General features: G+C 40.5%; 1 long non-coding RNA gene across 3 annotated transcripts in view; it reads right to left on the bottom strand.

The window, feature by feature from the left end:
* LOC144771575 (uncharacterized) overlaps positions 1–14997 on the bottom strand; it is a 186473-nt gene extending 171476 nt beyond the window's left edge. For all 3 annotated transcript variants that reach the window (XR_013599362.1, XR_013599363.1, XR_013599361.1), the window contains exon 1: positions 14812–14997. This is a non-coding gene — a long non-coding RNA (uncharacterized LOC144771575). The remainder of the gene's footprint in view (positions 1–14811) is intronic.
* Positions 14998–16234: the final 1237 nt, after the last annotated feature.

Raw genomic sequence — 16234 nt, 5'->3', positions numbered from 1 at the left:
GAATATTATCACAGGAGGTACCTAACGTACATGTGCAATTGCCATTACTATTTATCTTGTAGTTTTTAACCCTGGTATTTACATAACAGGGATTTATGCCCATTCTCAGTTTTAAAACCTCTCTTTTTAAGTGCTGATTCGGCAACCTATCCAAGTAAGGGTAGGAGTGGTCTTCTGAATTCCATACTTGGATCATATGAGACACCGATATTTTTAGCCGGAGATACTCTTGATCGCATATGCGGGACACATCCGCTCCCAATGACCGTAGTTCTTTTTTACCTATATTGGTGTGTCCTAACTGGGTATCTAGTTCTATTCCTAGCTTCCCATAAGCTTCCTTTAGTGAGAGTCTTGTTTCTCACATGCAGGTGAATATTAGTTACAATAAATGTAGTTTGTACACTAACGTTAATATTGCAACTGTAAAATCACTTTTTATTGTCAAGAGCAGTTGTGCAATTGACATTCTAGAGTATTTTTACTTCTAGGTCTGCGAATGATTAGGTGACTTATATTGTCGTTGTTGCAGATTAGGCACTTCATTCAATATCTGCACATTTTTCTCTACTTTTCCGCATAAATGGAACTTCAAGCTACTGATATCAGAACGTGGTTAATTCCAGTGGACGGTGTGGATAAAGATCCGGGTCTGCGGAGATGCTCACAACAGGATACACAAAATCCAAGATTAGAAATATCCACAGCATTGTTCCCAATGGCAATTAAATGCATACAGCTAATATCATGCACAACATGCAACGTAATAAAATCATGCTGTGATGTTTTTATGACACTTGCTTTGTCAGGGTAACAGTGCGCTACATTTAAATGAGGCCTTTGGTATTCTATTTTAATAAACCATGTGCTTTCAAAACTGTTTTGTCGAAGTTCGTCATGAGGGATACGATAATGCTGATTTCTGCATGCATTTCTCCTCGACAGCTGTGGAAAACCTGTGCTTTAAAAAGTGTAAGGGGCCTGAATTTTCCTGCAATGGAGCTAATTAAATTTTAACTGTCTAGTGGTACATGTGCATTGATAACTGTGCACAAGGACGAGATGCTGGATTGTGTTACTTGTTTTATTGTTAGATAAACAACTAAGTGGATGAACTAGGGGAGGTCTTAAGACCCCGTTCCTCGATAGATAACATTATTATGCTGCCCTGCCGAGGTAGATTACTTAGGCAGCGATTTAGACGATTAAGAATACAAGTTCGTAAAAAAATGGGTCCAAAGTCTCCTTATTGACTCCTTGATAAGTGGTTCAGCTGGGAAATATGCCGGGTTTTCAGACATACGGGATTTATAACTAAATGTCTCTTTTTGCATGGTCACCCCCCCCCCTTTTTTTTAACTGATGACATCAGGCCTATGGTATCTGAGATAGCGTTTTCCAATTAACTAACCATGGAATACATTCTTTATCATTGGTTCATCACAGTAAATAATAATGACCTACAATCGAGACCATAATCATTCCTACAAGGTAACTTTTAACTATTTATTGATTAACTTAGAAAAATGTACACAGTTAGAGTTGGCAAAACAATACAACTCTTCCTAAGAGGGCCTAACAAAGATTCTCGTAGTTCAAACCTTCACCTCACAAGACGTATCCAACACTAGACTCCTTGACAATAAGGTATGTTGATCCATGCAATAGAATTCCCGTCTGCACGCTTTAACACAGTCTAATACCAAACCACCTTTAAAAGTCTATTGTTCTTAACATTTGTGTTGTAAGGTGTTTGATTATTAGGTGCATTTAGGCACATACCGCTAGTAATAAGACCACAATCACAAATAAAGTCAGTAGTAGTTTATTGTACGGTTAATAAAAACCTTAACAAACAGACATACAGATTAAAAGCTTCCAGAATGCAAAGTTTAAACATCCCATAAGAACGAGTAAGTTGAGTAAGTTCGGCACCAAAAGATTATGCTGAGCCATTGTCAAAACAGAAAAACAGGATTTGCAGCTTATTTGATTGCTAAAAGACTGTGTGCAAAAAAGCAGGAGCAGCATAGACAATACCAGGCCCGTTTAAGGCAGCACAAAAAAGATTTTTTTAAGCCATAGTTGAAATGGAAGCACAGGATTTGCAGCATATTAGATTGCTAAAGAACAATATAAGATTGAAATAGCGGCATACACAGTGCAAGCTCGTTTAGGACACATTTAAGACACACACAGACACATGCATCAAGAAAAGTTTTTGCGAGTCCTTAATTGTGATTATTAAGGAATCTCAATTAAGGACTCTCAAAAGCCTATGCATGTAGGAATTGCTATTAAAATAGCGATTCGCGGGGCGTGGCTTGCGCGCCGCTGCAGCATGGCGAGCCGCGCTTGAGCTCCAGGGCGATTGAGGTCCGTTGGAGGCTTTTATCCGTATTCCGACTGCCCCTCTTCAGCAGAACGGCTCTCCTGAACGGCGGAACATGCTGAGAGCAGTTTGACTTCATTTTCGGCGGTTTTCAGTTACAGCTGAGTCCATTCCTGTCAGGCTGAAGTGACGCTCGTTTCCTTGACGGGCGGCCGCCATTTTACCCGCTTGTGACGGAGAGCGGCTTTTCTCCTCAGAATCGTCGTACTGGATACATTCTTGCCGGTTCAGCAGGATATCTGGGACAATTAACCTCCAGTGTCTACATTTGGTAACTTTTTGCTTTTTTCTTCTTCTTTTTTTTCGTCTTTTGGTGCTGCTTGGCTGGTTATTTTGTTGCTGACGCTTTGGCTACCTCAGTGCAGTACTCTGTAATTAGTGCTGTATTTTGCTTACATTGAGTGACTCTGCTTTGGCCTTTTGATATTTACAAGGCTCTTTTATGTCTTTCCTGCGAACACATTACATATAAGTCCGCCTCTTTCGATTATTTGGCTTTGTCTGCGTTCAAGACTCCTTCTTCATTGATTTTTGGTGTGGAATACGCTCTTTTTGGCCTCTCTTCTTCCTCAAGTGGCTGTCTTTTTCTCTTTGTGGCTGTTGCTTCATGGCTGCAAATATGGGTCGTTCATCAACATCTAAAGACTCAAAAGATGCTGGTGCCTCTCTTAAAAGACTTAAGCCATTGTCTCCTATGCCTGAGTCTTCTCAGTCTGACACTAATTCCACTCTTGACACAATATTAACGCGCCTTAATGAGGTTCATGATATTGCGCAGTCAACTAAGACTAACACAGATTTATTGCAAGTGGCGGTGTCCGCTATTCGAAATGACTTTAAGGCCCTCTCTATTCGTGTTTCCGCTACGGAGACACGTATCAGTGGTGCAGAGGATACCATGCAGAAACAATCCAGGTCTCTCATCCACTTAGAGCGCTCAATGGCGGCATTGCGAAAGGATCTCACTGAGCAGGAGGACCGCAATCGTAGATCCAATCTGCGCATTTTTGGTTTGCCGGAAGATGCAGAGAAATCATCTTCTTCTATGATCGATTTCTTATATCAATGGATTCCTTCTACTCTACAAATCTCATTCCAAAGAGACTTTGAAATAGAAAGGGCCCATCGTGTCCCTACTTTTCGCTCTAAATCTGCAACACAGCCAAGAGCGATTATTTTTAAGCCACTGCGTCATCAACATATGGAGCAAATTCTTGCTCACATGCGGAAGGTTAAATCTATCTCCTGGGAGGGTCATCGAATTTCAATTTCTCAGGACTTCGCCAGGGACACGGTCATAAGAAGGAAGGGTTTTCTCAATCTTCGAAAACGTCTTTCTGAGATGAACATTCCCTTTTCCTTCTCTGGTCCTTCAAAATTTCGCAATACTTTCAAGGGTCGTTCTAGAATTTTCGACGAACCGGCAGATCTCGCTTCCTTCTTGGACAATCAGATGGAAATACAGATGGAGATTCAACGAGCGACTACGATGGATCCTGGTGGTTCGGGCACTTGAAGTGTAGACTTCTGTCTCCTCTGTTCTCTCTTCTTTTTCAGATAGATTGACTTGTTTTTTCTCTTATGATTTTTTGTGGTGGTTTTATCTTCCTTGGTTGTTGGTATAGTGGTGTTGTTTGCTTTTGGCTCTACCAATGGAGTTTTTGATCTCTCTTACCTATTACTTTCTCTGTCTGCTATTTTTTCCTTCTCCTTATATAGAATAGTTGTTTATTGTTATGTGTGTTCCTACGTATTGTTTTCTTTCTCATCAGATGACTTTAATTGCTCTATCATGCCGTCCCTATTCCTGCTCTTCTTTTTCTGTGTTGTTTGTGGGTCTGCCTATCCGGTTCTACTATAGATTTTTTCTGTTCTTTATTTCTTCGTCTTTTATTTTCCCTCTTCTTTTTGCGGCTCTTCCCTTTCACTTCATCTTTCTCTGCACGCGACCTGTCTCGTTTTTTTTTTCCGTCTCCGGTTTGCGATTTTTTTCTCTTCCTTTTACTGCTTGTACTCTCCTCTCCGTGGGTTTCCTTTTTCTGTATGTTTTTTCTTAAATTCCTTATACATTTCTGTTTTCTTTTTCTTCTTTCTTTCGGTTACTAGTAGTTTCACTGCAGTTTATAATTCAATGGTAATATTTCATTGCTTGTTTACTTTTATACCGTGTTAGAATATCTACGTTTCAATTCCAAGATTTTGCTTTATTTGTAGAATGTTTCTTCTCTTTTACGCTGACTGCATTTACATAGTTGTACCCCTACGCTGTAGGTAGGCTATATTTAGGATGCTTCTCTTTAGGGTTTATCTATTTTCTAGTACATTCACTCTCTTTTCTAACTGTTTCATAGTGTTATGGATTACGCTGTTTTATGGTTCCTAACTGTTTCTGTTGATTAGGTCATGTTCTTTACCTATATAGTATTTCTTTTCTCCTTCATGCATAACCCTACCCTTTGTTATTAGATGCTAGTCTTAAAGGATGCCTTCCTTTCATACGGTTATGTTGCCATTCATTCTCTGTTTTTATGTGTTTCCTGATCATCTATTGCATGCTACCGAACTTATGTACTCTAGGGAATACTGTTTTATAGATTCTTATGCGTTTGTTATTTGCTTATTCACTGTATTCCTGTTTAGAGTATCTATTATTACGGATGATTTCATGTTTTTTTATTTAGAGTTTTTTTTACATGCTTTTTCTAAACAGATGTCTGCTTTATTTATATTTACTCTATCTTACAATTTCACAAATGTATGCTTTTAGATGATGTTTATATTATTACTGCTTCTTCCAAATATGTTTCTATTTAATATCTGTTTAAAGAAATGTTTTTTTTTATTGGGGCTGAATATACTGCATTTTCTTCTCCTCATAACGGTTTCCTTGATCCCCCTTTTCACGTTCCCCCGAGTATGAATTTGGTCTGTTTCAGGCCTCCCTTCTTTGCTCTTCTCCCCCTTCTTCTCTCTTTTTCTCGCTATTTCTCCGCTTGTCTTGCTCCTTGGACTTCTTCATTGACCTTCCTCTTTTCAATGTTTTTGTGCGCTGTTTGGAGTTTTGTCACCACTATGTTTGTTCATATATTATCATCTATGTCTCTTCCTTTTGTTCTCCTACATGGATCATGCCTGGTTTAAATGTATTATCCCTTAATGTTAAGGGTTTAAATCACCCAGTTAAGAGATCAAAAATTTTGAACTACTGCAAGTCTCTCGCTTCAGATCTTGTACTTTTACAGGAAACAAAGGTCTCGAGTAAGGAGGCCCTATTCCTGAAGAAAGAGTGGGTTTCGGATGTTGCCTGTTCAGATGCATGTGGTAAAAGGAATGGGGTTATTACGTTGATTTCTAAGAAATCTGGTTTGTCTATTATTTCTTCCGAACAGGACACAGAAGGTCGATGGCTATTGTCTAAGCTGTCGGATGGTAATGTTGATCTCTTTGTCATGAATATTTATGCCCCTAATAAAGATGATCCGCTGTTTTGGAAAATAGTAACCAAAAAATTGCATGACACTCCTCATTCTGGTAATCTTATTGTTGGTGGAGATTTTAATTTACCAATGGATCCACTTCTTGATAGAAGTTCAGCCTTTCATTTCCGCCCTCCGAAAGCGCATAAACAAATGACTAATATGTGTTCTCTTCTTCATCTTCAGGATGTATCGCGTCTTTTTAATCCCTCTGGTAGTGATTTTTCCTTTTTCTCCTCCCCCATTCTACTTTCTCGCGTATTGACTATCTTTTGGTACACTCCTCCCTTCTTCAATCCTTCTCTTCTCCTCTTATTCATTCTATCTTGATTTCCGACCATGCTGCAATTTCTTTCACGCTGTTGTCCTTTGCTCCCATGGCGAGATCTCGTTCATGGAGAATGAATACAGAAATTCTATATGATGATTCCCAGATTTCTGCGTTTTCTGAGGAAATTCAGACTTTTTTTCTTGAAAATGAGGGCTCAGTAGACTCCCCGGTGGTGCTCTGGGATTCCTTTAAATGTACGTTTCGTGGTCACGTCATTAAATGTATGGCAAGGAGGAATGCTGTTATTAAGAAAGAACTAACGGATTTAGCTAGTGAGATTAAAACACACGAATCTCTTTTTCGTCATTCCAAAGATAAATCCTGTCTACAGTCCATTAAACAATTGAAATATAAATACAATTCTATTGTCACCAAAAGAGCTCATATTGGCCTTCAAGCTCAAAAATCGAAAGCGCTCTTATTAAAAAATCGAGCGGGCAAGGTTCTTGCGGCCACATTAAAAATTCAAGAATCTTCTCGTATATCTTCCCGGATTTCCTCTATTAATGACCACTCGGGTTCTAAGAAATTCCAGACTGAGGAGATTCTGGAAGTATTCCGTGACTTTTACAATACCTTATATACTCCCTCTAATCAGGCCTCCTTTGAGCAATGTCAAGAATTTCTACAAACAATTCCCATAAATTCAGTATCTGTGGAAGACAGTTCCTCTTTGAATGGTCCAATTACCCCTGATGAAATTACCGCTGCTATTAAAGATACTCGTTCTGGAAAAGCACCAGGTCCAGATGGATACCCTATTCTATTTTATAAAACCTTTCTTCCGGTACTTGTCCCCAAATTAAAATCTGTTTTTGATGCTTTCATTAAGGATGGTTCTGTATCTGGTTCTTCCGCTGACACTACCATTGTAGTGATTCCAAAAGAAGGGAAAGATCATTCTGACCCCAAAAATTTCCGACCTATTTCTCTGCTCAATATGGAAGCTAAGATCTTTGCGAAGATCTTAGCTAAGCGTCTGGAATCCTTTATCCCTCAACTGATCCATCCCTCGCAAACAGGGTTTGTAAAGGGACGTCTGGCGCGTGACAATATTCGAACGTTCTGCCATATTCTTGGTTCAGCCAAACGCTCCCAGCTTCCGGCGGCAGCCTTGGCACTTGATGCTGAAAAGGCCTTTGATAAGGTTTCTTGGCCTTTCCTGCGTGCTGTTTTATGTGCTCATAATCTTGGAGACTTCTTCATTCAAATGGTTATGTCTCTTTATTCTTCACCTAGAGCTAATATACGGGTTAATGGTGCTACTTCATCCTTTTTTAATCTTCGACAAGGTACTAGGCAGGGTTGTCCTCTATCCCCCCTTTTATTCTTGCTATCCATTGATCCTCTTCTCAGGATGATTGACCTCCACCCTGATATTAAAGGTTTTTCTTTTGGTCCTCACTGTATCAAAACAGCTGCTTACGGGGATGATGTTCTTATTTTTTCTGACGATATTACATTGGCCATTCCTGCTATTTCTGACACGATTTCTCGCTTTTCCAAGGTCTCTGGATACACCCTAAATGGGGATAAAACTGAGATGTTCCTTCTAAATGCGTACTGTTTCTCTCATCATATGGGATCTGCGGGCTTCAAATGGCAATCTAAACAATTAAAATATTTGGGTATTTATTTCTGTTCTTCCCTTTCTGCTACCACCTCTTACAATGAATGTCAAACCATTCTTAAAGTGCGCCGTCTTTTGGAAACCTGGTCACCGAAGCACATTTCTTGGTGGGGTCGTCTACAAACGCTTAAAATGATGATTACCCCTATCATTAATTTTGTCTCCCCTATGCTCCCGGTTACTCTTTCTGCATCCTTCTTTCATGAAATCGATGTTCTTACATCTAAATTCTTATGGAATGGCAAAAGGGCTTGGATTGCCTATAAATTTTTACGTCAACCCTGTGATATGGGGGGTTGTAACCTTCCTAACTGGGAAAAATACCAAATTGCCTTTTTGGCGTCTCAGGGCGCCTTATGGTTCTCTTCTCCGTCTGTTCATGTTCCCTCTTGGCTGTCAATTGAACAATATCTGGCCTCTCCTTTGCCGACTGCTTCTTTTCTGACTACGAATACCCTTTCTATTCATTTCTCCCGATCCATTATTCTGGATGCTATTGCGGCGGTCCGGAAGATTGATAAGAAGGTGGCGGTTCCACTTCATAAATCTCGATGGTCGTCTATTTGGCGGAATTCTAGAATCAAGGTCAATGTTGATCCTTCTATGATGGCTTATTGGGCTTGTAAAGGTATATCGCTTGTTAAACAGCTTTATGATGTTCATGATCAACCTCTTCCTTTTTCCTCCTTAGCGAGCCAATTTTCGTTATCTAACTTGGACTTTTATACCTTCCTTAAAATTAAGGTGGCTCTTGCTAAACTGCGCCTACATCCTTCCTCCCCCACAGTTACCCTCTTCCAATTGTGGGTTCGGTCTGGTCACGTGGCTTCCAAAATTTATAAATTCTTATCATCTTCTATACTGCCTGCCTCAACTGTTGCTCAACGTAAATGGATGCATAATTTTGATCATACTCTCACTGATCATATCTCTTCCGACACTTGGCAGCTTATTGGTAGGCTTTCTCTACGTAACAAAATTGCCCCTTCACTAATGCAATCTAAGTTCTTCTCTATCAATCTCCTTCATTGGACTCCTGTTCGATTGCACTCGCTGAATCTTAAAGTAGATGACTTGTGTTGGAGTTGTGGGTTACTACCTGGTGATTTCCAACATATGTTTTTTGGTTGTTCCCTACTCCAACCCTTTTGGGATCTCATACACAAACACCTTATGCTTATTTTTGGTATTCAGTTCCAACTTTCTTTTCCATTAATTATCTTAGGTCCGTTAGCTTCCCCGGTCCCTCTTCCTTTGGATTCCATGGAGTTGCAGTTGCTGGACCTATTGTTGACTATTGCTGTGAAGGTTATTCTCATGGAATGGAAGTCTTTTTCTTCGATTTCTTATCATACTTGGTGGGCTTGGGTTTCCTTTCTACGAAGTGCACATACTTCTGTTGATCAGGCTCATCTCACTCCGTCCATATCTGCGGGTGTTTGGTATGCTTTAGACTCATATATGGACTCAGCCTCGCAAGGGTTGGTTGCACAATACCCCTTTGATATGTCTTATTAATTTGTGTTTTTTTCCTTTGTAGGAAGGTTCTACGGAAGTCCATTTTCTTTTTCTCGCTCTTCTTTTCTTCTTCTTTTTTCTATTCCTTTTTTCTCCTTTCTCCTTCCTTCTCTTTTTCATCTTTTTCTTTTTTTCTCTTTTCTCTTTCTTCTCTATCTTCTCTTCTCCTTCCCCTTTTTTCCCCACAAATATAATCTGATAGTGGTACCATTGTCAAAAATGTCTACTGAATTTTAATTTCTATCCTTTAATTGATTTTTTATCTGAATTTAGTAGACCCAGTTTATTGAAATATGATTTGACTTACTTGTTTTTTGGTTTTCATATATTGATTGTAGTTCTCTGATCTTACTGGTATCACTATTGTTTGTACCTTATTTCCTTATGTGCTCCTTAAATTAATAAATCTTTTGAAATGGAAAAAAAAATAGCGATTCGCAATTAAGGAATGCCTTCCCATTCATTCCTTTGGGCCTGCAGGCCCATAGAAATGAATGGGAGATTGCATTTGCAATTTGCAAGTACCAATCAGGGCCGGACTGGCTACCGGGCAGTTGTGTGTGCTTCCGAGCTGGGGGCTGATTTGGTTGATAGGGACCTGAGTGTGAAAAACGAAACTCATTTTGCTTTTTTTATTTCAATGCACACGCAGGTCCCTATCAACGAAATAAGCCTCCACCACAGAGAAATTAGCCCCCAGCTCAGCAGCACACACAACTGCCCAGTAGCCAGTCCGGCCCTGGTACCAATAGGTACTCGCAAATTGAGCATGCAATTGCAAGGGTGCAAGGGTGTCCAAAGGACACTCTGTTGCACCCCTGAAATTGCTCTGTGCACACATGCTGTGCACACACATGCCCAAGGCCATCTGTGTGTGTAACCTACAACTTTGAAAAATGCACTTGAGTGCATTTTTCAAAGTTTTTGCAAATTACCACCAAGTTCAACTTCATGGTAATTTCCGCCCCCTAATAGCGAAATCGCTATTCTAAAGTGGTTCTTGCATTGCATTTAAGGAATCGCAAATTGCGATTCCTTAAATGCAATTGCAATTTGAGAAATCGCAATTAATTGCAAATTGTGAGTGCCTTGAACCTTGATGCCTCGCAAATGACCTTTTTGCGGGTGCAAACGGCCAATTTCTTGCGAATCGCACCTTTTGCGCTCGCAAAAATGGTCGATGCATGTGCCTGACAAGGCTGCCATGTGCAATGGAATTTTGAAGTTTAACATTTGTGTCAAAACGTTTTTGCCAGCAGTATGAGGTAACACCGATGTTAAAATTTAATCAAAAAAGGGCAATATGCCGAACAGAATAGAAGGGGTGCTTAAACTGCGACACTGGATATCAGGTTGTTAGCAGCACAGAAGGGATTATCCACAGAAACCATGCCACGGCTCCTCCATCACCCCACTCACCCTCCATGCTACCTGCTGCTAATCGTTTGTACAATGTCAGATGCTTTTAAATTTCCACCGGCAATGATGTGGGAAATACACTTTGGTCACGGCTATCGGCTTTGCCACTGCTAGGACAGTTTTAAAAGTATGGGCAACGCTAATACACGACCATAAAGTATTGGCAATCTGATACCATTAGTTTGCTCGGGTTGGTTTATGAATATTGTAGTGCACAATACTTAGGCGGAAACATAACAAGGTAATATTGGCTGTGATGCGAGAATTAGAAAAGCTGGATTTGAAATTCCATGAGGCATACTAGGCTTGAATGTTACATGTTCACAGTAATCCTGTTAGAGCATTTTTTGTATTTGAATTGTTTTTGGCGCTGGCAAACAAAATTCAGCCTACACAGCAATCATTTAGGTCAGTCAAGCTTGATTGCCATTGATAGAGCTCAACTTCTCCTTCCATTTTCTAGGGGCGAGTTACAATCATGGTTAGTCCGCATCCACATTTAATCCATTGTATTTTGTTATTGGAACATGAATTGTAATAACGTGTAAGTGAAGTGTTGGAGTTTTTCTTCATGTAACCAAAGAATTAATGTAGTAAATGTATGAATTAAGGTAACCATATATGTTTTTAAAGGCTCCTATAATGTGTGTATATTAATAGTTAATATATGCATGTATTTTAAACATGTACACTGTTCTTATGTTAGTCAAAAACTTGTAGGCCTAACTTTTGTTTCTCTCTGTTCACTGTCAGGTTGAAAGTAGTTAATTAGAATTTATGTACCGTGAAATTCTCTCCTTTTACGTTTCTGATGCAGTTGCAGGAATTTGTCCTACTTAGTTTGAATAAAGTTTTTGTTTTAGGAGTTGGCCAGACCTGGGGAGGAGAGGATGCCTTTGAACAAGCAGAGCCGATAATGTAGGAGGTTGCCATTTGTGTCTGGAAAGGCCTGGGAACCAAGGTCACAGAACAAAAGACTGGATGTCCACTACCTCATGGAAGGTTACCTAACAGGAATTATCTAATTGGATGAAGTGGTCTTGTGATGTATTCGGGGGGGGGGGTGATATTCGACTTTTGTTTTGGGGTTAGGGACAGAGCCCAAACACACTTCTGCTGTGTCTGAAGACAGGAGATCATCTCAGAACGAGCTCTGTAGCTTTGCACTGCTCGACCTAATACATGTGAGTGCGCTTCTTAGGAAGTCTTCACGTGCTGACACCTTTCAGGGAGTTTGTCTGGGAAAAGTTAAGTAGGGATGTCACGTTAGAAGTAGTGTAGGGATAGATTAAATACTGTAGTCTCTATAATCATTTGTGTGTATTGATAATTGAATTGGTGATTCTTTGCATGGTGTACCGCATAAATTTCGTTCGTAGATTTAGTTTTGTATTAGTGCCCATGTATCTTTACACTCTCGTCATGAGGTGTTTTTCTATGTTCAACTTCTCTTAGCGTTGTAACAAATATACTGAACTTGGATTAGGAGTCTGTATTTCTTCAGTGACATGGGCATTGGTAATGTAGATGAGTTTCTCTCCCCTCCACACTTACAAAGCAGGAAGAACCATCAGCTAGGGTTTCCCGAGTAAGGAGTAAGTCTAGAACGTGGAACCCCACTCCATCACCATAAGGTCCTGGCTGTCAGTTATCTTTTCATTACCTGGTCACATTAGAATAATGTATTGCATTAAACCCTGTTTGTCCAGCGTGAAATGGACACCAACTTTGTAACACTTCAGAGCATTACGATAAATACAAATATGTCAAATGGTACTTAAAAAACCTTTCTGTTCTAAAAGTAGGATAACAAAATAGCAGGGAAAACTGTGAAGCAGCCAAACAGAAGAGTCATATTCTCATGTAGAAAATACATATGTTTTATTATTTTTTGCATATCCAACCTTTTCATGTGTGACACCTTTGCCAAGTCTTTTTAAAAAGTATAACGTTACATTCTAGAACTGAGGTGGATTTAGTTGAAATTAGGCTTAAAAGACATTGTTTATTTGCTAATGTTCAACTCATTCTCTCCCCAAGAAAAATAAAATAAATTATTATTCTGTCAAAGAATCTTTGTCACTCTTATAGTTTCTTTTTTATCTCTTGGTTCTTCTGCTTTCTAGTGCCTTTGTGGTCCCTGCCACTGACGTCCCTCAGAAAAAACAAAAGAATTGGCTGGGTAGCTACAGGGATAGAAGAGAGAGGAAAAAAACTTGTTTTTCTTTCCTGTCCTTTGCTATAGCTATTCCCTCGCTCTCTGTTTGCTGAAAAAATCACCACAAAAATTCTCTTGGTAAAAAGAAACAAATTAAAGTGGAAACTCCTGTGCCTCTTGAAAATAGCAAAGAAAATACACCACTACAATCCTCTTTCCTCTGAGGGTTTCTAACCCATTAACTGGAATCCTTGTTTAATCTAAATCCTTTCCCTTCCTTACGCACTCCATTATCCATGTGGTCTTTCAAGCTCCTCACACATGCCTACAAAGCCCTTCACGATGCTGGACCAGCATATCTGAACAACCGCCTCTCATTCCATGTACCCACCAGACACCTCCTCTCCTCCATACTGGCCCTGGCCACCATCCCTCAGATCCGCAAGACCAGGACTGGTAAAATATCCTTCTCCTACCTTGCTGCCAAGACCTGGAAAACCTTGCCTCTCTGCCTCAGGCAAGCCCCGTTGCTGACCCACTTCAGGAACGATCTCAAAACCCGGCTCTTCGACTGAATCTCAGTGCCCAAAAGGATTAGCAGCCCCCCCCCCCCCCCCCAGTGCCTTGAGATGCCCAAGGATGACTAGTGGGACTATATAAACCATGTTGATTGATTGATGTGAAGACTGAAGGATAGGGTAAAAAATCACCAATCACCCACACAAATTGAAGTGTGTGTCCCTCTCCCACCCTGTTGCACCCAGTGGAAAACAGCAGAAACAATAAAGGGAAAGATCAAGAGTATTTTTTCGGGTGGCCAGAGGTCCGTTATGGCATACAGTTACTCACTCGGGTTTTCCACACACCTCCTGGATTGTGACAGAATATTTAGTGTCAACTAGTGCCGTTCACCACTCCTCCGACCAGGTGTCTTCCTCCTCAGCATCCTTCCTCTCAGGGTCTTCCTTCACTGACCCTGCACTGCACCACATCACGTCTTGGTAATCTCTCTGGTTCCCCTTCTCTTTGCGCTCCTACAGGTTTCGTCCTGCTCTATCCTTGCTTTTGTCATTCTTGCTATCTGCTCCTCCTCCCCTTCCTATTTCCTCCTCTGCTTTTCCATTCCAAGCTACTCCGTACAAAAATAGTCCCTTTTCAGTTTCTCCTCCTTCTTGTTAATCTGTTTCCACCATCTTATTATTGTTTGCCAATTCATGTGTCCTTTTTCAGTTTTCAGGTCACCTCCAGGTTCAAGTAATGGTGTGTGGGGTTTACAGTTAAGTCTGATTTCCTTTCCCCAGGATGTTCCTCACATCTCCCCTCCCTAACTTTCTTCCTATATGTAAGAAATGTATCTTGAGGGTATCTTGATCAAGAACCTGCATTTGTCTGTTCTTTGCCTCTTCTATGACAAGTCATACATTAAAAGGGTTGTAGTTCCAGAAACCATCTTAATTCTCTGGCGTTATTCCCTTTGTTTTCTGCCATCGATTCCAGTGGGGCATGTTCAGTGGGCAATTTAAACTCTGTTCCTTCCAGATAGTATTGTAAACTTTCATTTGCCCATTTGATTGCCAATTTATTTCCCAAAATGTTTTCCACTGATATAAAGGAGGGGCCTGTCATGACCATCCAGTGCCCCCTAATTTGATCCCCTGAGCTGCTGCTATCCCTGCAAGATCACATGGGGCCACCTGAAGCATCGTAGTTATACTGTTGCGGCCAGTAAGATCAGTCAGGAACACAGTAGTCACACATGTAATTTGAGGCACACATAGTGGTCAGGCCTAACATCATAGCTTATAAGTTATCAAGGGTTTAAAGGACCATCTGCCAACAGAAGTTAACCCTTAATCCTATTTGGCCCACTTGCACTAGGTTACCTACCTTGAGAACCTTCTGAAACCTTCTGGAAACTTCTCAGCACCCATTTTTGAATCCAGATCCTTCCAGAATCTTCTCAGCAGCCATTTTAAATCTAAAGCTTATAAAAGGCACGTCTGTCTCCCACTCCCTGCTTGGCAATTGTGAATTCAGCAGGAAAAGAAGCAAGTTCATGTTCCTGTCCAACTTTCTGGAGCGACTTCAGTCTTGATTGTCCAGTCATCCAAGCAGACAGCTTCCCAGCATCCCCGGTCTTCACCAATTCTGGCAAGATGAAACTTGCAACAACAACAACAAAATACTCAGATAAGTACAATTCTTCCTGAGTCATAACATGTATGCTTAACATCTCCTTTAAATAGAAATAGGAGAGAATAATCTTCGGTTTATGAGAATATGTGTGAGGCTAAGCATGATTGTTTGAGGAGGTTGCTGTTACACGAACAGGATTGAACAGCCAGATACAGCTAACAATGCACTAGAATGATTGCGAGTACACGGTTCCAGGAACCCAGAGACTAAGGCACTTTTGGGCAAACTCTCAGGCACCAATTCCAGAGTTCAGATCTACAGTCAAAAAACTTTGAGGTTCGACATTCATACTTTGCTCACTAGCTAAGAGAGGCTCGAAGTAAAAACAAGGTATGGGAGGGTTTGCACACACAAGAGAGGGCATAAAGTGTATTGAGCATCCAGTGGTAGGGAGAAGTTATAGTATCAAAAGAAGGGAGAGAAGGGCCTGGGAGCGATTAAGGTCCAGTGCCTGAGCTCCAAAACTGTAGTTGAATCTAGGCTGGGGGGTCACTGTTCCTAATAGTGAGGTATAGACAGATCAGGAGGGACTGTGAACAAGACTGTTTCTTGTTGCCTTCACACATCCCTGATATTTCCTAAGATATGGCACTTGTCTGTAAGAGTACATGGTCACAGTTCAATCTCGTTATTTAGGCCTTGTTTATGTGTACGGAGGCGAAACAGCCAGCATTATTCTCTTTTGAACAATAATGTTGCATTCCATGATAAGTTGGCTTCCAGGACTGTCTACCTGAGATTGTCTGGTGTGTGTTTTGTCTCGTTAAAATTATTGCACATCCTGGTTGTGCTTCGTACATGCCTAAATGAAGAGATACCCTGGACTGAACTGTGACCATGTACTCTTACAGACAAGTATTATATCCCAGGGAATATCAGTGTAGTCATGTCTATAGGACACTGCAGAAGACCCCCTAACAATAACTATTACTGCAATAGCCCAGAACTTAAATTAACCTCATAGTGTCTGGTTCATCCAACACAGACCATCTTATCATGATCCCTGTGAATGTGACACCTTCTATGGCTGTGATGAGAACCTTGGACTCTTATATAAGAAAGGTATCCCCCCTTTTTAGAATGACACAATCACAATAGCAAGATCTCCATAACA

The sequence above is a fragment of the Lissotriton helveticus genome, chromosome 8 (genome assembly GCF_964261635.1).
Source record: "Lissotriton helveticus chromosome 8, aLisHel1.1, whole genome shotgun sequence".
In the NCBI taxonomy this organism is placed as follows: domain Eukaryota; kingdom Metazoa; phylum Chordata; class Amphibia; order Caudata; family Salamandridae; genus Lissotriton; species Lissotriton helveticus.
The sequence above is the reverse complement of the archived record's forward strand: the minus strand, read 5'-3'. Positions and strand labels throughout refer to the sequence as shown.